The sequence below is a fragment of the Schistocerca gregaria genome, chromosome 1, assembly GCF_023897955.1.
Source record: "Schistocerca gregaria isolate iqSchGreg1 chromosome 1, iqSchGreg1.2, whole genome shotgun sequence".
Taxonomy (NCBI): Eukaryota; Metazoa; Arthropoda; class Insecta; order Orthoptera; family Acrididae; genus Schistocerca; species Schistocerca gregaria.
The window spans coordinates 157168346-157189363 of record NC_064920.1 but is presented as its reverse complement, the minus strand read 5'-3'; positions in this window follow the sequence as shown (position 1 = coordinate 157189363).

The following is a 21018-nucleotide window of genomic DNA, read 5'->3' as shown; positions in this document are numbered from 1 at the left end:
AAATTAAATTCGGAAGTCCACATAGATAATATTGTGGGGAAGGCGAAACAAAGACTGTGCTTTGTTTGTAGAACACCTAGAAGATGTGACAAACCCACTAATGAGACAGTCTACATTACACTTCTCCGTCCTCTGCTGGAATTTTGCGGTATCGTGTGGGATCTTTACCAGGTAAGATTGTCGGAGAACATTGAAAAAGTGCAACGAAGGGCAGCTCGTTTGGTGTTATCGCGCAATAAGGGTGATAGTGACACTGATATGATACTCGAGTCAGGGTGGCAGTCACTGAAACTAATGCGGTTTCCTTGTGGCAAGATCAATTTACGAAATTTCAGTCACCAACTTTCTCTTTCGAATACGAAAATATTTTGTTGACAGCCAACTACGGAGGGAGAAATGATTCTTATACTAAAATATGAGAAATCAGAACTAGAACGGAAATATTTAGGTGTTCCTGTTACCCACGCACCATTCGAGAGTGGAATGGTAGAGAAGTAGTATGAAGATGGTTCGATGAACCCTCTGCCAGCCACTTACGTGCGAGTTGCAGAGTAACAATGTAGATGTAGATGTTCGTCTTTCAGGCCTGCGTCCAACCCGACTGAATCCAAAATGCGTGAACTAGGACGATTATTTCGTGCGCATTATGGGAAGAAACAGAAAATATGGATAGAACAACTGACAGATTTCGAAACAGTAATTAATAGTTTGTCGCATGATTCGACAGGATTGCCACCATGTACAGTTCTCATTGGCAAGTAACCTGACAGTATCTTTCATGAATACATTTCCTTTCCGCAAGAAGAGGAAGTTACGCAAGAGGAGCACTTTAAAATCGAGTTGGAGCCGATGAAGTAACGAGCATAAGAACGGAAGCTGGCACATGACAAGATAGTGAAGCCCATTAAGTATTAAGTCGGTGATTTAGTACTCATTAAAACTCACGCAAAATCATCAAATTTAAATGAAGAGATAAAAAAGTTTCGGCACTAATACCGAGGACCATTCAGAATTAGAAAACCTGTTTACCCTAATTCGCTTGAAACAGAAATGGTGCAGTCTGGTCAGTATCATAGCCTACAACGTGTAGAAAACATTAAACTGTATCATTTAGAACATGTGTTGCAAGACAAGAAATGCTCTGTGAAAAAGAAAAAGTTGTGTTATTTGTGAATATATAATTTGGCCTTTTTGAAAGTAAATGGACAATAGTCGGTAGCTATTGCGAGTTAGTTATAGTGGAGAGTAGTAGGTGGCTACTGTGAGCTAGATGTAAACAGTTTTAAACATTTTGTGCCGTTAAGTAAACATTGTACAGTGTTTGAGTCAGAGACACGTCCGTAAGTAAGAACTGGAACGCTTAGCTCTAGTGTTGTGTTTACTGCTGACTGAATGTGTGCGCGCATTGTATGTTTTGTTTCTCCACTGCCGTAATTCCCTTTTGTGTTTATATGTTGGCGAGCCAACATGGCGCCACTGACGTCAAGCGATGCGCGCGCAGTGTATGTTTTGTTTCCCCACTGCCGCAATTCCCTTTTGTGCTTATATGTTGGTGAGCCGACATGCTGCGGCAGCAGTGTATCTGCTAACCCCTGCGAGACGCTAGCACGCAGGGCGACCGTCACTTGTTCCTGCGCTGCGCTAGCTTGTCAGGTTGGCGAGCTGTGTGAAACCATGGGAAGCTGATGTCAGCGGCCAGCTGATCAATAAGCTTCATGGCGCGGGAGACGCTTTTATGACGCCATTACGACAATTCCACCAATTTGCAGGCAACGAGTCTACAATCCCCAGCGGCTTCGATGCCCCAGCCCTATAATTCATCGAAAGCTACAAATACATGTGTTTTGCATTGCATCATACAAGAGTGTGAAAAAGCAGAGTAACCAGTGAAAATGTTGTTGTTATATTGACGATGTATCCCCAGCCTCGTCAATGCCACAGCCCACATTGTGAACCATTGTGTTTGGGTGTAATTTACAACACACCTTACAGGCAGGGACCGAACGCAGGGTATTTAGATATGATGTGCTATGTAACAAAGTGCTTTCCAATGTGATTGTTTATGTATTACTTTCCAAGGTATGTGCTTTTTGGTAAATTTGGTGTATTTCTAACCCTGTAAACTGTGTGCCAAATTCTAACACTATCATATTTTGAAAATATGCTGCCACTAGGAGTATAAATTTGTGTGGGTAGTAATAGTATATTTTCCTGTCAATATTGTGTAGTAGTGAGAGTGGTCTATTTATTATTTTGTTTACTTTTGAATCACATTTATTCGGTTAGGCCTATGTTTCTATTCATTCAATGTAGTGACAATATAGAGATTAGTACTCAAGTTATTATAAGTTATTATAAGTTATTATAACAGATTTGATGAACATTGTTATAATGTGTCATATTTAGCCATGCTATTTCAATGGGACGTAACACTATTGGGTTTCATGTTGCCATGTTATTTCAATGACATTATGTGGTATGCACAAGCATTTGTTATTAACCAGAATCATCTTGTGCTTATTAGTGACTGATTGATTGATATAATTTGACTAATGCAGTGATACTAACTTTCATTTCTTAAATGTCATTTTCCACATACAAACATAAACAAATATTGTAAACAGGAACTCAGATGAGAATTATTCATAATGAACTGAGGTTCTGCATTGATAAGCAAATAGTTTTCCCTAATTACTATAATTTTATAATTTTAAATGTTAATTTTTTTCTTTTTTTTTGCCTTTCTATATACCAGGTGATCAAAAAGTCAGTATACATTTGAAAACTGAATAAATCACAGAATAATGTAGATAGAGAGGTACAAATTGACACACATGCTTGGAATGAGATGGGGTTTTATTGGAACCAAAAAAATACAAAAGTTCAAAAAATTATTTCAAATTTATACTGACTTTTTGATCACCTGGTATATTTTTTTATCTTTAATATTCAAATCTAATGTCACCATTATATTTCATCATCTGAAAGTATTATTTTGTTGGGGATATGTATATTGAGCAAGCAGTAAAGGAAACAAAATAAAAATTCGAAGTAGGTATTAAAATCCATGGAGAAGAAATAAAAACTTTGAGGTTCACTGATGACATTGTAATTCTGATAAAGACAGCAAAGGGCTTGGCAGAGCAGTTGAACTGAATGGATAGTGTCTTGAAAGGAGGATATAAGATGAACATCAACAAAAGCCAAACGAGGATAATGGAATGTAGTCGAATTAAGTTGGGTGATGCTGAGGGAATTAGATTAGGAAATGAGACACTTAAAGTAGTAAAGGAGTTTTGCTACGGGGAGCAAAATAACTGATGATGCTCGAAGTAGAGAAGATATAAAAATGTAGACTAGCAATGGGGAGGAAACAGTTTCTGAAGAAGAGAAATTTGTTAGCATTGAGTGTAGATTTAAGTGTCAGGAAGTCGTTTTTGAAAGTATTTGTATGGAGTGTAGCCATGTATGGAAGTGAAACATTGACGATATATAGTTTAGACATGAAGAGAATAGAAGCTTTCGGAATATTGTGCTACAGAAGAATGCTGAAGATTAGATGGGTAGATCACATAACTAATGAAGAGTTTGTGGCACAGCATGACTATAAGAAGGGATCGGTTGGTAGGACATCTTCTAAGGTATCAAGGGATCACCAATTTAATATTGGAGGGCAGTGTGGAGGGTACAAATCGTAGAAAGATGAATACACTAAGTAGATTCAGAAGGATGTAGGTTGCTGTAGGTACTGGGAGATGAAAAAGCTTGCACAGGATAGAGTAGCATGGAGAGCTGCATCAAACCCGTCTCAGGACTGAAGACCACAACAACAACATGTAAAGGTACAGTACCCTCCAATGATATCGATTGTGCATTATGCAGCGATCATAAAATAATGGAAAGACTGCAGTGCAGTGAATAATGTGCGAGTGGATGAGTAACATTCGAGTGTTGGAGTCCATGAGTGGAAGCCGGGTGTGCAAGAGGCTGGAGACAGTTGCTGAGTAACAAGACTGGAGAATAGTGGCAGTATGTATGCGTAATGCCACACAGTATTTGATTTCTGTTGAGTTTTTATAAATGTTGGTTTACAAAAGGATGTATTAGCTAATAAAATCCAGTATTTGGGAAAGGAGATGTTATCATTTAGTAGTTTTCCTTATATTTCACAAGAACAGAAGGGCATGACAATGAGTTTCATGAAGATGAGCTATTACATATTATGCTAAATTAAATATAACTTCATCTTCAGCGTATGCAAATAATAAAGTTCGGTGCGAAACTGGGAGCAGATTATACACCGTTTTTTGCTGTACTCATTTCAGTGGAAGTCCAATTGGTTTGTAATTTCCCTTCGTACATTCACTTCTTAATGACCTGTCATAACTCGTTCAGTTCCTGTTGTGAGATGGCAGTTAGAGTCTGCTATCTCAAAGGACGCCAGTTTTCATTGGTGTACAATCGCATGAAGGTCTCTTAAAAGTGAGAGAACGAAAAATTTGAGGTACTCATCAATCAACGAGCGTAAAAAGGTTTTCTCCCAATGCTTCAAAGGCAAACATCAGACACATAATTAGGCATCTAGTATAAATAAAACACACAGGGAGAAAACAAGCGATTGAAAGCCACCAGCCGCCCGGGGTGGCCGAGCCGATCTAGGTGCTTCAGTCTGGAACCGCGCGACTGCTACGATCGCAGGTACAAATCCTGCCTCCGGCATGGATGTGTGTGATATCCTTAGGTTACTTAGGTTTAAGTAGATCTAAGTTCTAGGGGACTGATGACGTCAGAAGTTAAGTCTCATAGTGCTCAGAGCCATTTTTTCTTTAAAGCAACGATGTTCGGAAGCGAACAAGCATGGAGGAATGCAGCATTTTGTCTCTTATACACCTTTGTCTACAGTGTGAGATTTACTGTCAAGTGCGTCGCCGGGTGTACCTGGAATTGCAACCTACATATAGGTTTTTTGCCGTTGCTTTTGCGTGTTGATCGTGGGCGACATGACTGCTAGTACGCCTCCGTGTAAGCTGTTATTTGCACGACCTCTACAAGATATGCATGTAAAGGCTAAAGAATGTGGCTAGCTCATAATATCGAAGAAGATTCGTAAATTTTTTAGGCATGCAACGGAGATAAATGGCATCTCTCTTCGAGGACCTGCCAGCTGAGATTTTTTTACACACTGATATGCTATGAAGTCAAACAAACCTGTGGCCATTTGCAATGACTGTACTTGTATGTTCACTGTGTGATTAATAAGAGTATCCGGACGCTTACTAGTGAACATTAATATAACTGACAACCCCATCCTTTATGATGGCCTGGGCTCCATTGAGAACTCTTACTGAGCTGTGTAATTGTTCGTGGGGGAATGGCAGCACTTTCTCCCTCAAGATCATTAAACCAGAGAAGGTACTGATGTTCCACGCTGGGGTATAGCTCAAATTAGACTTTCTAAATCATCAGAAATATGTTCCATTGAGTTTAGGCCGGGACTCCGGGCACGTGTGTCCATTCCAGTAATGTTACTGTCATGTAATGAATGTTACTCTCCACAGATCATTGCATCACACACACTGTGCTATGACAGGATGCATTGTTATCTCGATACAGTCATCTTCTACGAACTGTTTGTCCACTGTGCGCAGTAAGCAATGCAGTAAAATACGGGGGTTCCCCAGAAGGCAATGCACAGAATTTTTTGCTTCAACAATTCTTTATTGAACATAGTAAGAATTACACACACGAAAGAATGGTGTTTTATCTACAGACCCTATTTTCCACGTAATCTCGTTCTATGGCCTTCCTCCAGCGTGAAACAAGGGCGTGTATGCCCTGTCGGTACCAATCCTTGAATATCCAAAAGTTCGGATAATTTCATCCACACTTCTTTTGTTGATAGACAGGTGTAGAGCCAGCTGACGAGTCGTATTGTGTCTGTACTCGCGAATGACAACAACAGCTCGCTGCAACTTGTCAGGTGTGACAGCCGTGGATGGACTCCCCGACCGCTGCGAATTGTGGAGCTGTGCCGAACCGCCTTCTGATGTCCGCATCCTACGTGCCTAGCGACCAACTGTACTTGTATCGACGGCAGATGCCCCTTGGACTTTACAGAAACGTTTGTGAATATTCCCCACACTTTATTTCTCTTCAGCGTGAAATTCAATGACGGCACGTTGCTTCTAACGTACGTCACCTGCAGACGCCACTTTGAATCGGTCCTCCAACTATGCCATCTGTCGGAGGTGACGGAAACTTGGAGCGATCACTCAAGAGACTTCAAATAATACATATGTAACGTTTCGCATTCGTAACATTCTTTTCGTCTGAGAAAAAAAAATGCCCTGCACTACTTTCTGGGCATCCCACGTATGCTCCCATCCTTCCACATTTAGCATGCAATTAGGAGACCACCAACTAACCACGCAAAGTAATCCCCACTTCGTAAGATCACCTCCTCCGTATTTCACTGTTGTCACTCAACAAGATGGCAGGTAAAGTTCTCCAAACATTCGTCAAATCAAACCCCATCCATTGGATTGTCTCAGGGCGTAGCGTGGTTAATCACTCCAAATCATCCGATTCCAGTCTTCAGTTCCAGTGGTGTTGTTCTTAGTACCGCTTCAAGCCTCGCTTAGCATTGACTAGCATTGACTACAGGAACACGTAACTGATGAGGAGCTGCACGTCATTATGTTCCAGGCTTTTTAACTCTCTGCCATTGTCCTACATTAACTGCTGTTGACTCCTTCCGCTGATTTCGTGTGATATCTTACAACGTCCCTTCCTAGTGCTAGATGGTAGCTGTCTGTCAGTAGATGTCTGTAGTGACTGCTCAGCACTCACCGCCCTTCCTGTATGCTATACTGGCGGGTCCGCCACCTGCAACCTCTAGTGGTCATTACATAATGGTATCTGGACATCAGATGGTGTATCTGCCCCAAATTCCCTGTTAGTCTTGCCTGATATGGGTCCCATATATTGGAGCAATATTTAAGTACGGGCTGCAGAAGTGTTTCCAATTCAGTAACTTTTGTAGATAAATCGCTGTTTCCCACATACCTGTCAATGAATTTGCTAAACTTACAACTGCGCCAGTTCATATCTTGACATACTCACATCCCAAAATATTTTTGAGACATGATTACATAAAGACAATGAAACATCTCTAAAACTACACATCGGGTAAAAAAAAGTTATTGATACAATTTTTTTTTTTTTTATCTCAGAAGGTGACACCCAATGACACCACAATCGAATCTCCCCCGCCCCCCCTTCCCCTCGCCACCCCAACCCCATGTGGGTGGTGGGGATCAACAGACGAATCTTGAATGGTAACCCCCGTTTCTTGTTCCAGATTACGATTCTACGGCGAAATCTGCATATGTTTTGTCTGAAGCGTTTTGTTCGATTCGCCACAGATGGCGCTGTAATCGGATGAATAGAAATGTGTTAATAATCATAGTTTATGACATGCTTCTCAATGGCACTTGAATATGCAGTGGCACGTGGGATCCCAACCTTCATGCTGCGAAGGTAGGACAGGCCAGTGTTTGATAAGTATTATCACACAACCAGCTTAACAGCTCATACATCGAAGCTGCTTACAAGAATAATATACAGAAGAATGGAAAAGAAAATTGAGAATGCGCTAGGTGACGATCAGTTTGGCTTTAGGAAAAGTAAAGGCACGAGAGAGGCAATTCTGAAGTTACGGCTAATAATGGAAGCAAAGCTAAAGAAAAATCAAGACACGTTCATAGGATTTGTCGACCTGGAAAAAGCGTCCGACAATATAAAATGGTGCAAGCTGTTCAAGATTCTGAAAAAAAATGGGTAAGCTATAGGGAGAGACGGGTCATATACAATATGTACAACAACCAAGAGGGAATAATAAGAGTGGACGATCAAGAACGAAGTGCTCGTATTAAGAAGGGAGTAAGACAAGGCTGTAGCCTTTCGCCCCTACTCTTCAATCGGTACATCGAGGAAGCAATGATGGAAATAAAAGAAGGGTTCAGGAGTGGAATTAAAATACAAGGTGAAAGGATATCAATGATACGATTCGCTGATGACATTGCTATCCTGAGTGAAAGTGAAGAAGAATTAAATGATCTGCTGAACGGAATGAACAGTCTAATGTGTACACAGTATGGTTTGAGAGTAAATCGAAGAAAGACGAACGTAGTGAGAAGTAGTAGAAATGAAAACAGCGAGAAACTTAACATCAGGCTTGATGGTCAGGAAGTCGATGAAGTTAAGGAATTCTGCTACCTAGGCAGTAAAATAACCAATGACGGACGGAACAAGGAGGACATCAAAAGCAGACTCGCTATGGCAAGAAAGGCATTTCTGGCCAAGAGAAGTCTACTAATATCAAATACCGGCCTTAATTTGAGGAAGAAATATCTAAGGATGTGCGTCTGGAGTACAGCATTGTATGCTAGTGAAACATGGACTGTGGGAAAACCGGAACAGAAGAGAATCGAAGCATTTGAGATGTGGTGCTATAGACGAATGTTGAAAATTAGGTGGACTGATAAGGTGAAGAATGAGGAGGTTCTACGCATAATCGGAGAGGAAAGGAATATGTGGAAAACACTGATAAGGAGAAGGGACAGGATGATAGGACATCTGCTAAGACATGAGGGAATGACTTCCATGGTACTAGAGGGAGGTGTAGGGGGCAAAAACTGTAGAGGAAGACAGAGATTGGAATACGTCAAGCAAATAATTGAGGACGTAGGTTGCAAGTGCTACTCTGAGATGTTGGCACAGGAAAGGAATTCGTGGCGGGCCGCATCAAACCAGTCAGTAGACTGATGACAAAAAAAAAAAAAAAAAAAAAAAAAAAAAAAAAAAAAAAAAAAAAAAAATAATATTGTAAACCCCATTCATAACGTCGTATTCCTCCGACATGTCGAACAGGAGACTCCTCGATGTGTGACCGTGACTATGTAGCGAACTACGATGTTTCATAACGGGGAGTCATGTACCATGCAGACGTGGAACAGATAGAGGTTCTAAAAATTAAACATGTAACCGAGGAAGCTACTGAAATAGCTGTACTACCGGCAGTGCACCACAACCAACTGATAATCGATCGGCAATTACACCGCGATTCCGGTGTAGTATTGTTGGGATACTGCATCGTTATAACTATCATCCATACCACGTGTCGCTGCATCAAGAACCTCATTACGCCGATTTCCATAAGCGGCAAGTGTTCTCTGAATGGGCACGTAAAAAAATGAAAACGATCCCCACTTTCTTTGCCAAGGTACTATTTTCCAATGAGCCTACATTCACAAGCCATGACAGCCGCCCGGAGTGGCCGAACGGTTGTAGGCGCTACAGTCTGGAACCGCGCGACCATTACGGTCCTAGGTTCGAATCCTGCCTCGGGCATGCATGTGTGTGATGTCCTTAGGTTAGTTAGGTTTAAGTAGATCTAAGTTCTATGGGACTAATGGCCTCAGAAGTTCAGTCCTATAATGCTCAGAGCGATTAGAACCATTTTGAACAAGCCATGGTAGCATTAACCGGCATAATACGCATTACTGGAGTGTACATGATCCCCACTGGTTACAGCAAGTTCCTGTGGCTGCACGAAAAGCATTATTCAACCTGGCGGCGTTGCTGTGAGGGTTCCTCCGAGACATAATCCTTAGGCAGCGGTCATCCACTGCTGTAGGTGCCATTGGGCGGCCTGAGCGAGGCATGTCCTCGACAGTTCTTGTCTCTCTGTATCTCCTCCATGTCCGGGCAAAATTGCTTTGCTTCACTCCAAGACGCCTGGACAATTCCCGTGCCGGCTGTTGTGGCCGAGCTGTTCTAGGCGCTTCAGTCCGGAACTGCACTGTTGCTACAGTCGCAGGTTCGAATCTTGCTTCAGCCATGGATGTGTGTGATGTCCTTAGGTTAGTTAGGTTTAAGTAGTTCTATGTCTAGGGGACTGATAACCTCAGTTGTAAATCCCATAGTACTCAGAGTCATTAGAACTATTTTAAGACTTTCGTTGTTGAGAGCCCTTCCTGGCACAAAGTAACAATGTGGACGCGATCGAACCGCAGTATTGACCGTCTAGGCATGGTTGAACTACAGACAACACGAGCCGTGTACCTCCTTTCTGGTGGAACGACTGGATCTAATCGGGTGTTGGAGGCCCTCCGTCTAAAGACGCTACTGATTCATGTTTGTTTACGTCTTTGGGCGGGATTAGTGACACCTCTGAACAGTCAAAGGGACTGTGTTGTGATACAGTATCTTAAGGAGTTCTGAGAACCGGTCTGATGGAAAACTTTTTTTGATGTGTGTAGTTCAGGAGACAAGGCGTTGTAAACCCTGACATGCGTGAAAAGCTACCGCATCATGCATGACGTTTAAATTTATTACTCCTTTGTAATTCTACTGGGCCAACATATTTCGCAGATGGTATCCACGTATGCCGATGAATGTTCCTGCGCCAGTATATGATATGTTGTTGAAGAAATAGGACGTCATAAACATAGATGCGTGAAAAAGCCGCATAATGCGTGAGGCTTTAATAGATTTATTCTTTACTAATAATGTACTCCTGCAGTTGAATCAAAGAAGTCCCTGACACCTGGCAGCGGTTTCAACAGCTTTCAAGTGCGTACCGCAAACGGCTGAAGCAAGAAACAATAGCAATCAGCATAGCTATGAAGAGGCGTTGCCATAGAGACGTTTACAAAATAGCATTGCAGACACACGAAGCAGCCGTGCCGAGCGTACTGAAATTGTACGGGACACAATATTTATACATTTCTAAATTACGCTTATTTCTTTTTACGACTGTTTCATAATTTCAAAGGTGTTTTTACGATCACATGGAAATGAAATTTTTTCGCTGTTACATAAAACACAGTTAATTTCTTTGTTTTCTTTTATAATAGGACACTGGCATAACGAACACTTGAGCATTGGACAGATTTGTCAGCTAGTATGTCAGTACAAGAGGGAACACGTTTACAGAGTTTCTTAATCAGTACCCTCATTTTATCGTGAAGAATGAAAAAGGTGCAATTTAACTGACCCTGATTTATTTTTAAATTATCTCGTGAGTTCTGAGTGTACCTTGAAAGGTAGTGTACCTCACACTATAAGCAAACCCAAATTAACGAGACAGACATTTATTTTAAATATATCCCAATTTGCGTTCACAAACTCAATTTCTCCGCTGATTTGAAGGTTTTACGTGAGACCACGTCTTCACTAGTCATATTTATATAAACACAGTACGATAGAAAATCAGATTCTAACGACGCGACCAAAAAATTGTTGAGTCATCGTGCTACTAAGACAAACTGTACTCGGTCTTTCACGTCCGAAGGAAAATGCAGATGTACTGTTGCTAGGTTCTATTACTGGTTCCATTACGCTGCTGTTCAGCTTACAGCTATTGGCAGGTTGATGTACTGAACTGTATCCGCTCACTACGCGCAAGACGTCCTGTTGCTAAGTTGCAACCTCGAGTGAGTTAATGAGCAACGAAGACAGACTGCTAGTTTTACTACGGCCATTACCTCTGCAAAATGTACGCAAATTGATACGTTACATTCAATGGCGTCGTGTTATCGCTAATGACTAGAGTCGTTTGCATAGCGACTCTGTACATCGCAACGGTCTTGTTGCGTGAACTTATCTCTTTCCGTTCCCACTATGTCTAAGAAAGAACCCCAAAAGTAAAATAGTCTCTTTAGTTCATGAAACGATGTCTTCCCTTTTTTAGTTTGGTTCATACAAAAGCTTATGCAAAATATTTATTTAATTCTACATAAAAGTGCTGTTAGAATTTATTAAGTCATACGGCAGTTCGTCTGCACAAATGAAGATCCCCCCCTCCCAAAATGGCTTTAGCCCCTGGCACGCATACAGTTTAAAAAGAAATTTTACTTTGCCATCTGCAAACCTTGTTCCACTCACAATTATGTCTTGCACCGTTTATAATCATCTCCCTTCTGAACTGTACTGAAATTTCATGACGAGAGCTGTTATAATGTTATGGTACCCGTACAGAAAATGAAAACAGTGTTTTTGATGAATAGATTTTTAACGCAACCCAATGGAAAGATGCAAGTACCAGATGAACCTATCCCGCTACCATCACAATGTAATTAGTCAGTATTGGATAACGTTTCTTACCTGCTGTGATAGGAGAATAACAGTTGCGGTCATTATTTGAAGGTAAGTGGCCAGTGAGTGTTTTCCAGTTTTAACAGTCCTTACCAGGACATAGTGGGCCAACTTTGAACGTCTTAGGAGGAATGCCCAGTAAATAGTGATATGACAGGATCATTCGAAGCAAAGAGGTCTGGAAACCATTGGCTCTAAACAGAGCGCCCTAAGAGCTATGAGCACTTCTTCGTCTTCGATAATTCGAAAGAAATCTCTTCTACTGTAAACTATTGCTTTCCATATTTCGAGATACGTGCTATGGACTAAAGCATGGAAAAAATGTCTAGTAGAATGGGATCTACGGTGCAAACACTAAGAACTATTAGCACTTGTTCATCTTTGATACTGTGAAACATTTATCTTCTACTGAACAAATGCATGTAGCTCTTAACGTACACATATTGGAGCTCACATTTACTAGACACTTTCTTCACCTACGTCTAAAGCTACATCTACATTGAAAATGACACTTAAGTACCTGGCAGACGGTTCATCGAACCACCTTCACAATAACTGTCTATTATTCCGATCTCGAACAGAGCGCGGAAAAAACGAACGCTTACATCATTCCGTGCGAGCTCTGATTTCCCTTATTTTATTACGATAATCGTTTCTCCCTATGTAGGTCAGCGTTAACAAAATAGTTCTGCATTCGGAGGAGAGAGTTGATGATCTTCGTGAGAAGATTCCCCGGCAACGAAAAACACCTTTGTTTTAATGGTGTCCATTCCAAATCCTGAATCATGTCAGTGACACTCTCTCCCCTATTTCGCGATAATGCAAAACGTGGTGCTCTTCTTTGAACTTTCTCGATGTAGTCCATTAATCCTATGTGGTAAGAATCCCAAACCCCGCAGCAGTGCTCCAAAAGAGGACGGACAGGCGTAGTGTAGGCAGTCTCTTTAGTAGATCTGTTACAGTGTATAAGTGTTCTGCAAATAAAACGCAGTACTTGGTTCGGCTTTCCCAAAACTTCTCTTTGTCTTCTTTCTAATTTACATTATACGCAATTACACTTTATGTATTTAGGTGAATTCACGGCCTTCAGATCTGACCTATCGTGTAACCGAAGGTTAACCTATTCCTTTTAGCACCCATGTGGAAGATCACACTTTTCGTTATTTAGGCGCAATTGGCGATTTTAACACCAAACAGAAATCTCTTCTAAGTCGTTGTACAGTTTGTTTTAACCTACTGATGAGTTGATTAGACGATACACGACAACATCATCTGCAAACAACATATGGCGGACGCTCAGATTGTCTCCTAAATCGTTTATATAGATACGGAACAACATAGGGCCTAAAACTCTACCTGGAGGAACGCCAGAAATCACTTCTGTCTTACTCGATGACTTTCCGTCAGTTAAAACGACCTCTGACAGGAAATCAGGGATCCTATCATATAACTGAGACGATATTCCATAGCAACGCAATTTTACTACAAGCCGCTTGTATGATACAGTGTCAAAAGCCTTTGGAAATTTAGAAATACGGAATCAATCTGAAAACCCTTGTCAATAGCACTCAACACTTCGTGTGTATAAAGAGCTAGTCAGTTTCCTGACCATTTTGTATAACAATGAGGATCAGCTCCATCGTTTTTTATTTCAATTGGTACAAATCTCTCAATTACTGATGATACTATTTCTTTGAGTTCAAGCATCATCTGGTCTACATTTACACTGTTAATACGGAGGTGTGGAGATTCTCAGGAAGGCGTCAAGTGAATTTTTATCTCCTTTTTTGGAATAGGTATATTTTTCATTTATTTTTGGAGTATTTGTTGGCTACAATGTTCAATTTCGCTGCGAAAACCTGTGTTCACTAATCACTGTATCCGTAATTAGCTCAGTATTATTTGTTGCTAATAGGTCGAGTGAGTTTGCACAACCTTTACTATTCGCGTGGGCTCATGATTTAACAGCTCCAAATAATTTTCAGAGAACGTGTTTAGCACAATTTCGGATGATGTTTTATGCGAACCTCCATTTAAAAGAATACTTGCTTCGAATGCTTCGAATGATGGCGCATGATATATTCATGACTACTGAGCATTCCTCCTGGGCACCCTTTGTATTATAGTGTATGATCATATTAGGAATTGACCGGTTTGACTTTGTACTGTAGCACTACACTGCTACACTTCTCCTTCAATCGGCCTGCCATGATCTCCTAGATTTTGTACTATCACCGCGTTTACCTTACTCGCTTCACTACAGTGCACAATTGCCGCACAAGTTATATTTTTGATATAAATGATTAAAAATCCTCGAAATCAAGATCGCAAACAAATTTTATTGTGATTACTAGTTTCAACAACACACGAGCCGTCTTCATGTCACATAAATAACAGTCTTCAATAGCGTTGCCATAGCGGCTTGATACATCGTCATAAATTTTTTTGGTGACAACGTTCATACAGAATATGTAGATGGAATAATTGGACATATCGTTCATATACAATCAATTACAACGGTCATAAAACTAAGGCGTTATACACTGGAGAAAGAAATTAGTACAGCATTTTCACTCAAGATTTATTGTAGCAACAGTACGTACAGAGTACTTGAACTGATTACATTTGCAGGTCAATAGTTAGCGATCCTGAGGTACCAGGTATCGACACATGCTGAAACAACCATATCAGTATGTGATGTAGCCTCCACCCATGTCCTTCCTTCCCCAGCCCTCTGCGGCGTCCCACCCCACCTGTCTCCCCTCATATCCCCTCCTCCCTCCCTTCTTCCCTTCCCCCTTCTCCTCTCCTTCCTACCTTCTTCAATCCCCCCCTCTCCTCACCACCCTCCCTTCTTTCGTCCTCCCTCGTCCATATAACCCTGGCAGATCCCCTCTGCTTGTTCATCATCATTAGTGTACTATGTGACTTGTATTTGCTGCTGTTCTCTTGTGTGTCAAGTGATGTAACTTTAATTGCGTGCTGGACTTGTACATAGTGTTATTGTCAGTGATTTTTATGTGCTACGCCATTCTTCGATACTTTTATGGTGCAGTGTGTGGTTTTGTCTTGTGTGCGCTAATTTTTTACGGTTCTTATCTCCCCCTTTTTGTCTGTTCTCCTCTGTACTGTTCCCCATTTTGTATGACTATGTACGCCATATTTTCTCCATTCTGTTATTTTAAACGTCTGCTTTGTATAATTACTGTCTTTTGGCTGAAGAGTAGCGCATATGATGCTGCCAGCTCGCCCCAGATGGGTCACTGAAACACAATAAAGAGAAAAAAAAATAGCTGAAACTAATAATTACAACAAAATTGGTAAGCGATCTAGAATTCGAGCTTTTGAGTCCTTAATATAAAAAAATCGCGACAGATCACTCATTTCCTACGTTGACAATGTCACAAAACGTGAAGTTGTATTTTATTCGATTTTGTTTTCATGCGTTCCTCCCTTCCCTCCTGTTTCAGAGTTCACTTTATTTCCAGCACTTTGTAGTTGATTTTACCAAAATGTAATTCTGTATTATACTGTATACCAGAAAAAGACTTCTTCATTTGTCAGAGTTCGCTTGAGGAGGCTACTTCACTATATGTTGAAACGTAGCGAATTCCTAAAGTAAGACGCAGCTCAACGATCTTCACAGAATGGTTCCAATTGAGCCGCACCTTGTTATCGCGAGACTTTCCCGAAAGCCACAGACAATTTAGAGGTATTACTTAACTGAAGTGCTGTGTCTTTCTTTCAAGGGTTGTCCCGTTTAAGGACAGATAGCTATGGGACACCGCCGAGTTTCGACGACCTGAGCTACTAGAGTGGCGGCTTAGAGGCCTTCCCGGTACAAACTAATTGACTTTTTGTTAAGCTGCAGTCTACTTGGCGCCTCAAGAGCACAGAGAGACGCCTGAACGAATTCTCTGCGGTTTTCTCGAGAAAATCCGACATGTAAGCCGCTACGGAACTCGGTACAAAGAATTGACGGCTGTCGCAATGCGAGATGGCGTGGAAACGCAGCCACTAATGCAATGCTACACACTAGCCGCTGTCCAGGAACTTTCCCAAGTAAGACTGGGAAGTTGGGAAACATGACAGGCGTAATTACTCAGCACTGATTGTTCACTGGGTGACACTGCAAATTGAGTTCACCAATGAGAAGACGATACAGTGGAAAATTCAGAGAGCTAGAGGATAAAGTGAAGGAGATGGAACAAAACTACGTTCTCTTCCTTATTTTACGGCCTCTTTTTTCCACATTCCCAGTTGTAGAACCTATATACGTCAAATACAGCCTTTTGCGTGTGGACATACCACCCACATTCATTTTTTTTTAACGGAACTATGTGTATATACGTACACACACACACACACACACACACACACACACACACACACACACACACACGCACACACTCACTCACTCAGATCGATCAGACAATATAAACACACCTACACACATAATAATAGAAAAATATAAATAGTCACATACTCAAGGCAATGGCAGATGCTCTCTCTACTACCAAAACAAAAGCCGGCCGAATCACGCAATAGCAGAACATAGTACACAGAATGACTTTGGGTCTTCACAACACAAAATCTTACAAATTTGATTGTTAGTGAAAGTACAGTATTCTAAAATCTGCTGCATATATGTTGAAGAACAGGAAGGCAGACACAAGAAACAAAAACCCCTGGGCAGTGACAATAATTAATGATTTACCAAGGGCAGGCATTGCATGCAGGGGGAGTAACTGTTATAACTAAGGTTTCGAAAGCAGTCACAAGTCACACTTCGTATTTGTTATTAACCGGTTTAGAGAGTATGTTCAGAACGTAAAGTTTAAAGGTGACTGACAACCAGTTTAAGGTTTAGAGCAGCCAACCAAATTTAATCTGCGTATTCTGATGATACTCTTCCTCATTTTAAGAGCGAAACCGGTCAATAACAAATACAAAATGTGACCTGTGACTGCTTTCAAAAACTTATAATTAATAACATTTATATGAAGCATGAGAACCGTTCATGATTCTAACAAACGAAACAAAATTCCAGGACAAAAAAGCAGTTTGTTACAGTGACCACTGGCGATGTTTTAGAACAAAGCGAAAACCATTTGCTTTTAATAACACACGCATCAAAAAAAGTTTTGTGACCTTCTAGGATTGGTTGAACTACAGACGAGTCGTCTACTTTCTTACTGGTCGAACGACTTGAACTAATAGGCTTTCGGATCCCTTTGTCTAATAGGAGCTGCTCGTGCATGTTTGTTCAGAACTTTGGGAGGGTTTAGTGATAGATCAGCCAAAGGGACTATGTTTGTGATACAATATCGACAGCCAACGACTATCTTGAGGAGTTCTTGGAACTGGGGTTATGCAAAACTTTTTTTTTATTTCTGTATTTTAATTACATTGGCAATAGACGGTATTTAACACAAATAGCTTGTAAAACTAGGTTCGTTTGACTCGCAACCAGAGTCACCCCTCAACAAGCGAATGCGTGCAGCTATGACGTTCTTGCAGTTCCAATGGATCGTGACTGGCCGAAAGCTGTTAGGGCGCTCTCTAATTGTATGGTCACGACCAGCCCAGACTGATAACAGGAATTTCTCCTGGAGATTCGAAAGCGGTTACCAACATTGCTCTAAAGAGGAAAGGCAGCCCATGTGGGTAGCTTCTTGTGTTCGTCTCGCAGCCTTCTCGTTCAAAAAAATAACTACTGGGTTTCTGCAAGCCTTTCAAAGAACGGTACATCTCAATCTTGTGAAAATTTTTACAGTCAAGTGTAATTTAATTCTCTTAAGGGATTTTTCCGCAAAAATGTATTGTGTACATGAATGCTAGTGTTTGACAAGCGAAAGGATTTTACTACCCTCTCCTATCTTCACTTCCAAAATGAGTACTTTTTCCCTCTTGACAAAATGATTGGATCACAAGATTCCATAATTGTGGGTCACATATTACACTTATTGCTGTAAATGACATACACACATTAAACTGCCTCACTTTAGAGGAGAGGTCTTATAGACAGCAATATGCATGCATTTCACTTAAAACCTACCTCCTCAAACATTTTCCTGGATTGATGCCAATAACTGTCTTCCTCTACAGTTTTTATTCTCTGCAGCTACCTCTAGTACCATGAAAGTTATTCCTTGATGTCTTAAAAGATATCCTCCTTCTTGTCAGTGTTTTCCATGTATTCCCTTCGTAGCCGATTCTGCAGAGAACTTTTTCATCCCTTACCTTATCAGTCCACATAATTTTCAACATACTTTTTTAGCACCACATTTCAGATGCTTCGATTGTCTTCTGTTCCCGGTTTCCAAACAGTCCATGTCGCACTGCCATCAATGCAGTGCTCGAAACGGACATCTCAGAAATTTCTTCCTCAAATTGAGACATATGTTTGGCTCTAGTAGACTTCTCTTGGCCCATTTTTTTCCAGTGTTTGTTTGATTTTGATGTCCTCGTTTCTCCGTTCTTCAAAGGTTATTTTGTTGTCTATGAGACGAACCTCTTAATTTCATCTATTACGTTATCACCAATTACGATGTTAATTTCTCACTGTTCTGCTATTTCTTATTACTTTCGACTTCCTTCGATTGACTCTCAATTCATATTCCGTAGACTGTTCATTCTACTCATCACATCCAGTAATTCCTCTTCTTCCTTGAAGACAGCAACGTTATGAGCGAATCTTAACACTGGTACTGTTTCATCTTGAATTTTAATGATCCTCTTGAACTTTTATTTTATTTTTTTTATTGCTTCTTCGACGTACACACTGAAAAGTAAGGGGGGGGGGGGGGAGGGTCTATCATCTATCCCTGTATTATAAACTTTTTAATCAGTGCGTTTCGTTCGTGGCGTTCCACTCTTACTGCTGCCTATTGGTTCTTGTACATGTTGTACATTACCCGTCCTTCCCCATAGCTTAGTCATATTTTTCTTAGGACTTCGAACATCTTCACTATTTTATGTTGTCGAACGCTTCATCCAGGTCGACAAACCTGTTAAGGTGTCTTGGGTTTCCTTCAGTGTTGCTTCCATTGTCAACCGCAACATCAGAATTGCCTCTTGGCACACTTACCTTCCTTAAACCAAACGGATCGTCGTCTAAGACGTCCTCAATTTTCATTTTGATTCTTCTATCTACTATTCTTGCCAGCAACTTGGATGCATAAGCTGTTAAGCTGATTGTGTGGTAATTCTCGCACTTGTCCGCTTTTGAAATTCTCGAAATTGTGAGGGTAATAAAATTATATACAGCCGACCACTTACTATGGATAAATGGTATACGGCTAGTCTTATACATTCTACACACCAACGTGAATGGTTCTTTTCATGACACTTCCCTCGATTGTTTTAGAAATCTGCCTTGCACAATTTTGACTCTTCCATAGCCCTTCTGATTCTGATACTGGGTCCCCTACGTCTTCCCTCCTGTTTCTTCTTCTGTCACGTCATCAGATAGGACTTGCCCCTCAGAGAGGCAGTTCTACTAGTTCTTTCTAACCTCTTCCTCTCTCCTCTGCATTTAGCAGCGTAAGTTCCATTGCATTGTTACCGGCCTTGCTTTTAATTTCTGTAAGTTGAGTAATTCCTTCCGATGATGATTTCTTTTTCGAATGCTTCACATTTTTCGCCTGAGCACGGCGGTTAGCTTGGCAGCACGACTCTGTGGAACAATGTGGTGTAGCGTCTTCCAGAGAGCGGAACTGGTATTTGTTTGGGGCCGTGAAGCAGACGTGGTTGCTGCCGAAGACTGTTGGTGTTTGCCAACGACCACCGTAGCCAACCCGGGGAAGATGTGGAGTCCTAGCCTTGCTGCGCTGTTCGAATTGATATTAAAGAGTGAGCCATATTTCCTGCTCCACATCTACACTACTGGCCATTAAAATTGTTACAAAATGAAGATGACGTGCTACAGACACCAAATTTAACCGACAGGAAGAAGACTCAAATGATTAGCTTTTCAGAGCTTCCACAGAAGATTGGTGCCGTTGGCGACATCTACAATGTTCTGACACGAGGAAAGTTTCCAACCGATTTCTCATACACAAACAGCAGCTGACCGGGGTTGCCTGGTCAAACGTCGTTGTGATGCCTCGTGAAGGGAGGAGAAATGTATTCCATCACATTTCCGACTTTGATACAGGTCGTATTGTAGCCTATTGCGATTTCGGTTTACCATATCCCGCCATTGCTGCTTGGGTTGGTCGAGATCCAATGACTGTTAGCAGAATATGGAATCGGTGGGTTCTGGAGGGTAATACGGAAAGCCGTGCTGGATCCCAACGGCCTCCTATCAGTAGCACTCGAGATGAAAGGCATCTTTTCCTCATGGCTGTAACGGATTGTGCAGCTACCTCTCGATCCCTGAGTCAGCAGGTGGGGACGTTTGCAAGACAACAACCATCTGCACGAACAGTTCGACCACGTTTGCAGCAGAATGGACTATTAGTTCGGAGACCATGGCTGCGGTTATCCTAGAAGCTGCATCATAGACAGGAGCGCCTGCGATGGTGTACTCAACTACAAACCTAGGTGCACGAATGGCAAACGTCATTTTTTCGGATGAATCCAGGTTCTGTTTATAGCATAATGATGGTGGCATCCGTGTTTGGCGACATCGCGGTGAACGCACATTGGAAGCGTGTATTCATGTTCGCCATAGTGGCGTATCACCCGTCGTGACGGTATGGGGTGCCATTGGTTACACGTCTCGGTCACCTCTTGTTCTCATTGACGGCACTTTGAACAGTAGACGTTACATTTCAGATGTGTTACGACTCGTGGCTCCGCCCTTCATCCGATCCCTGCGAAACCCTACCTTTCAGTAGGATAACGCACTACCGC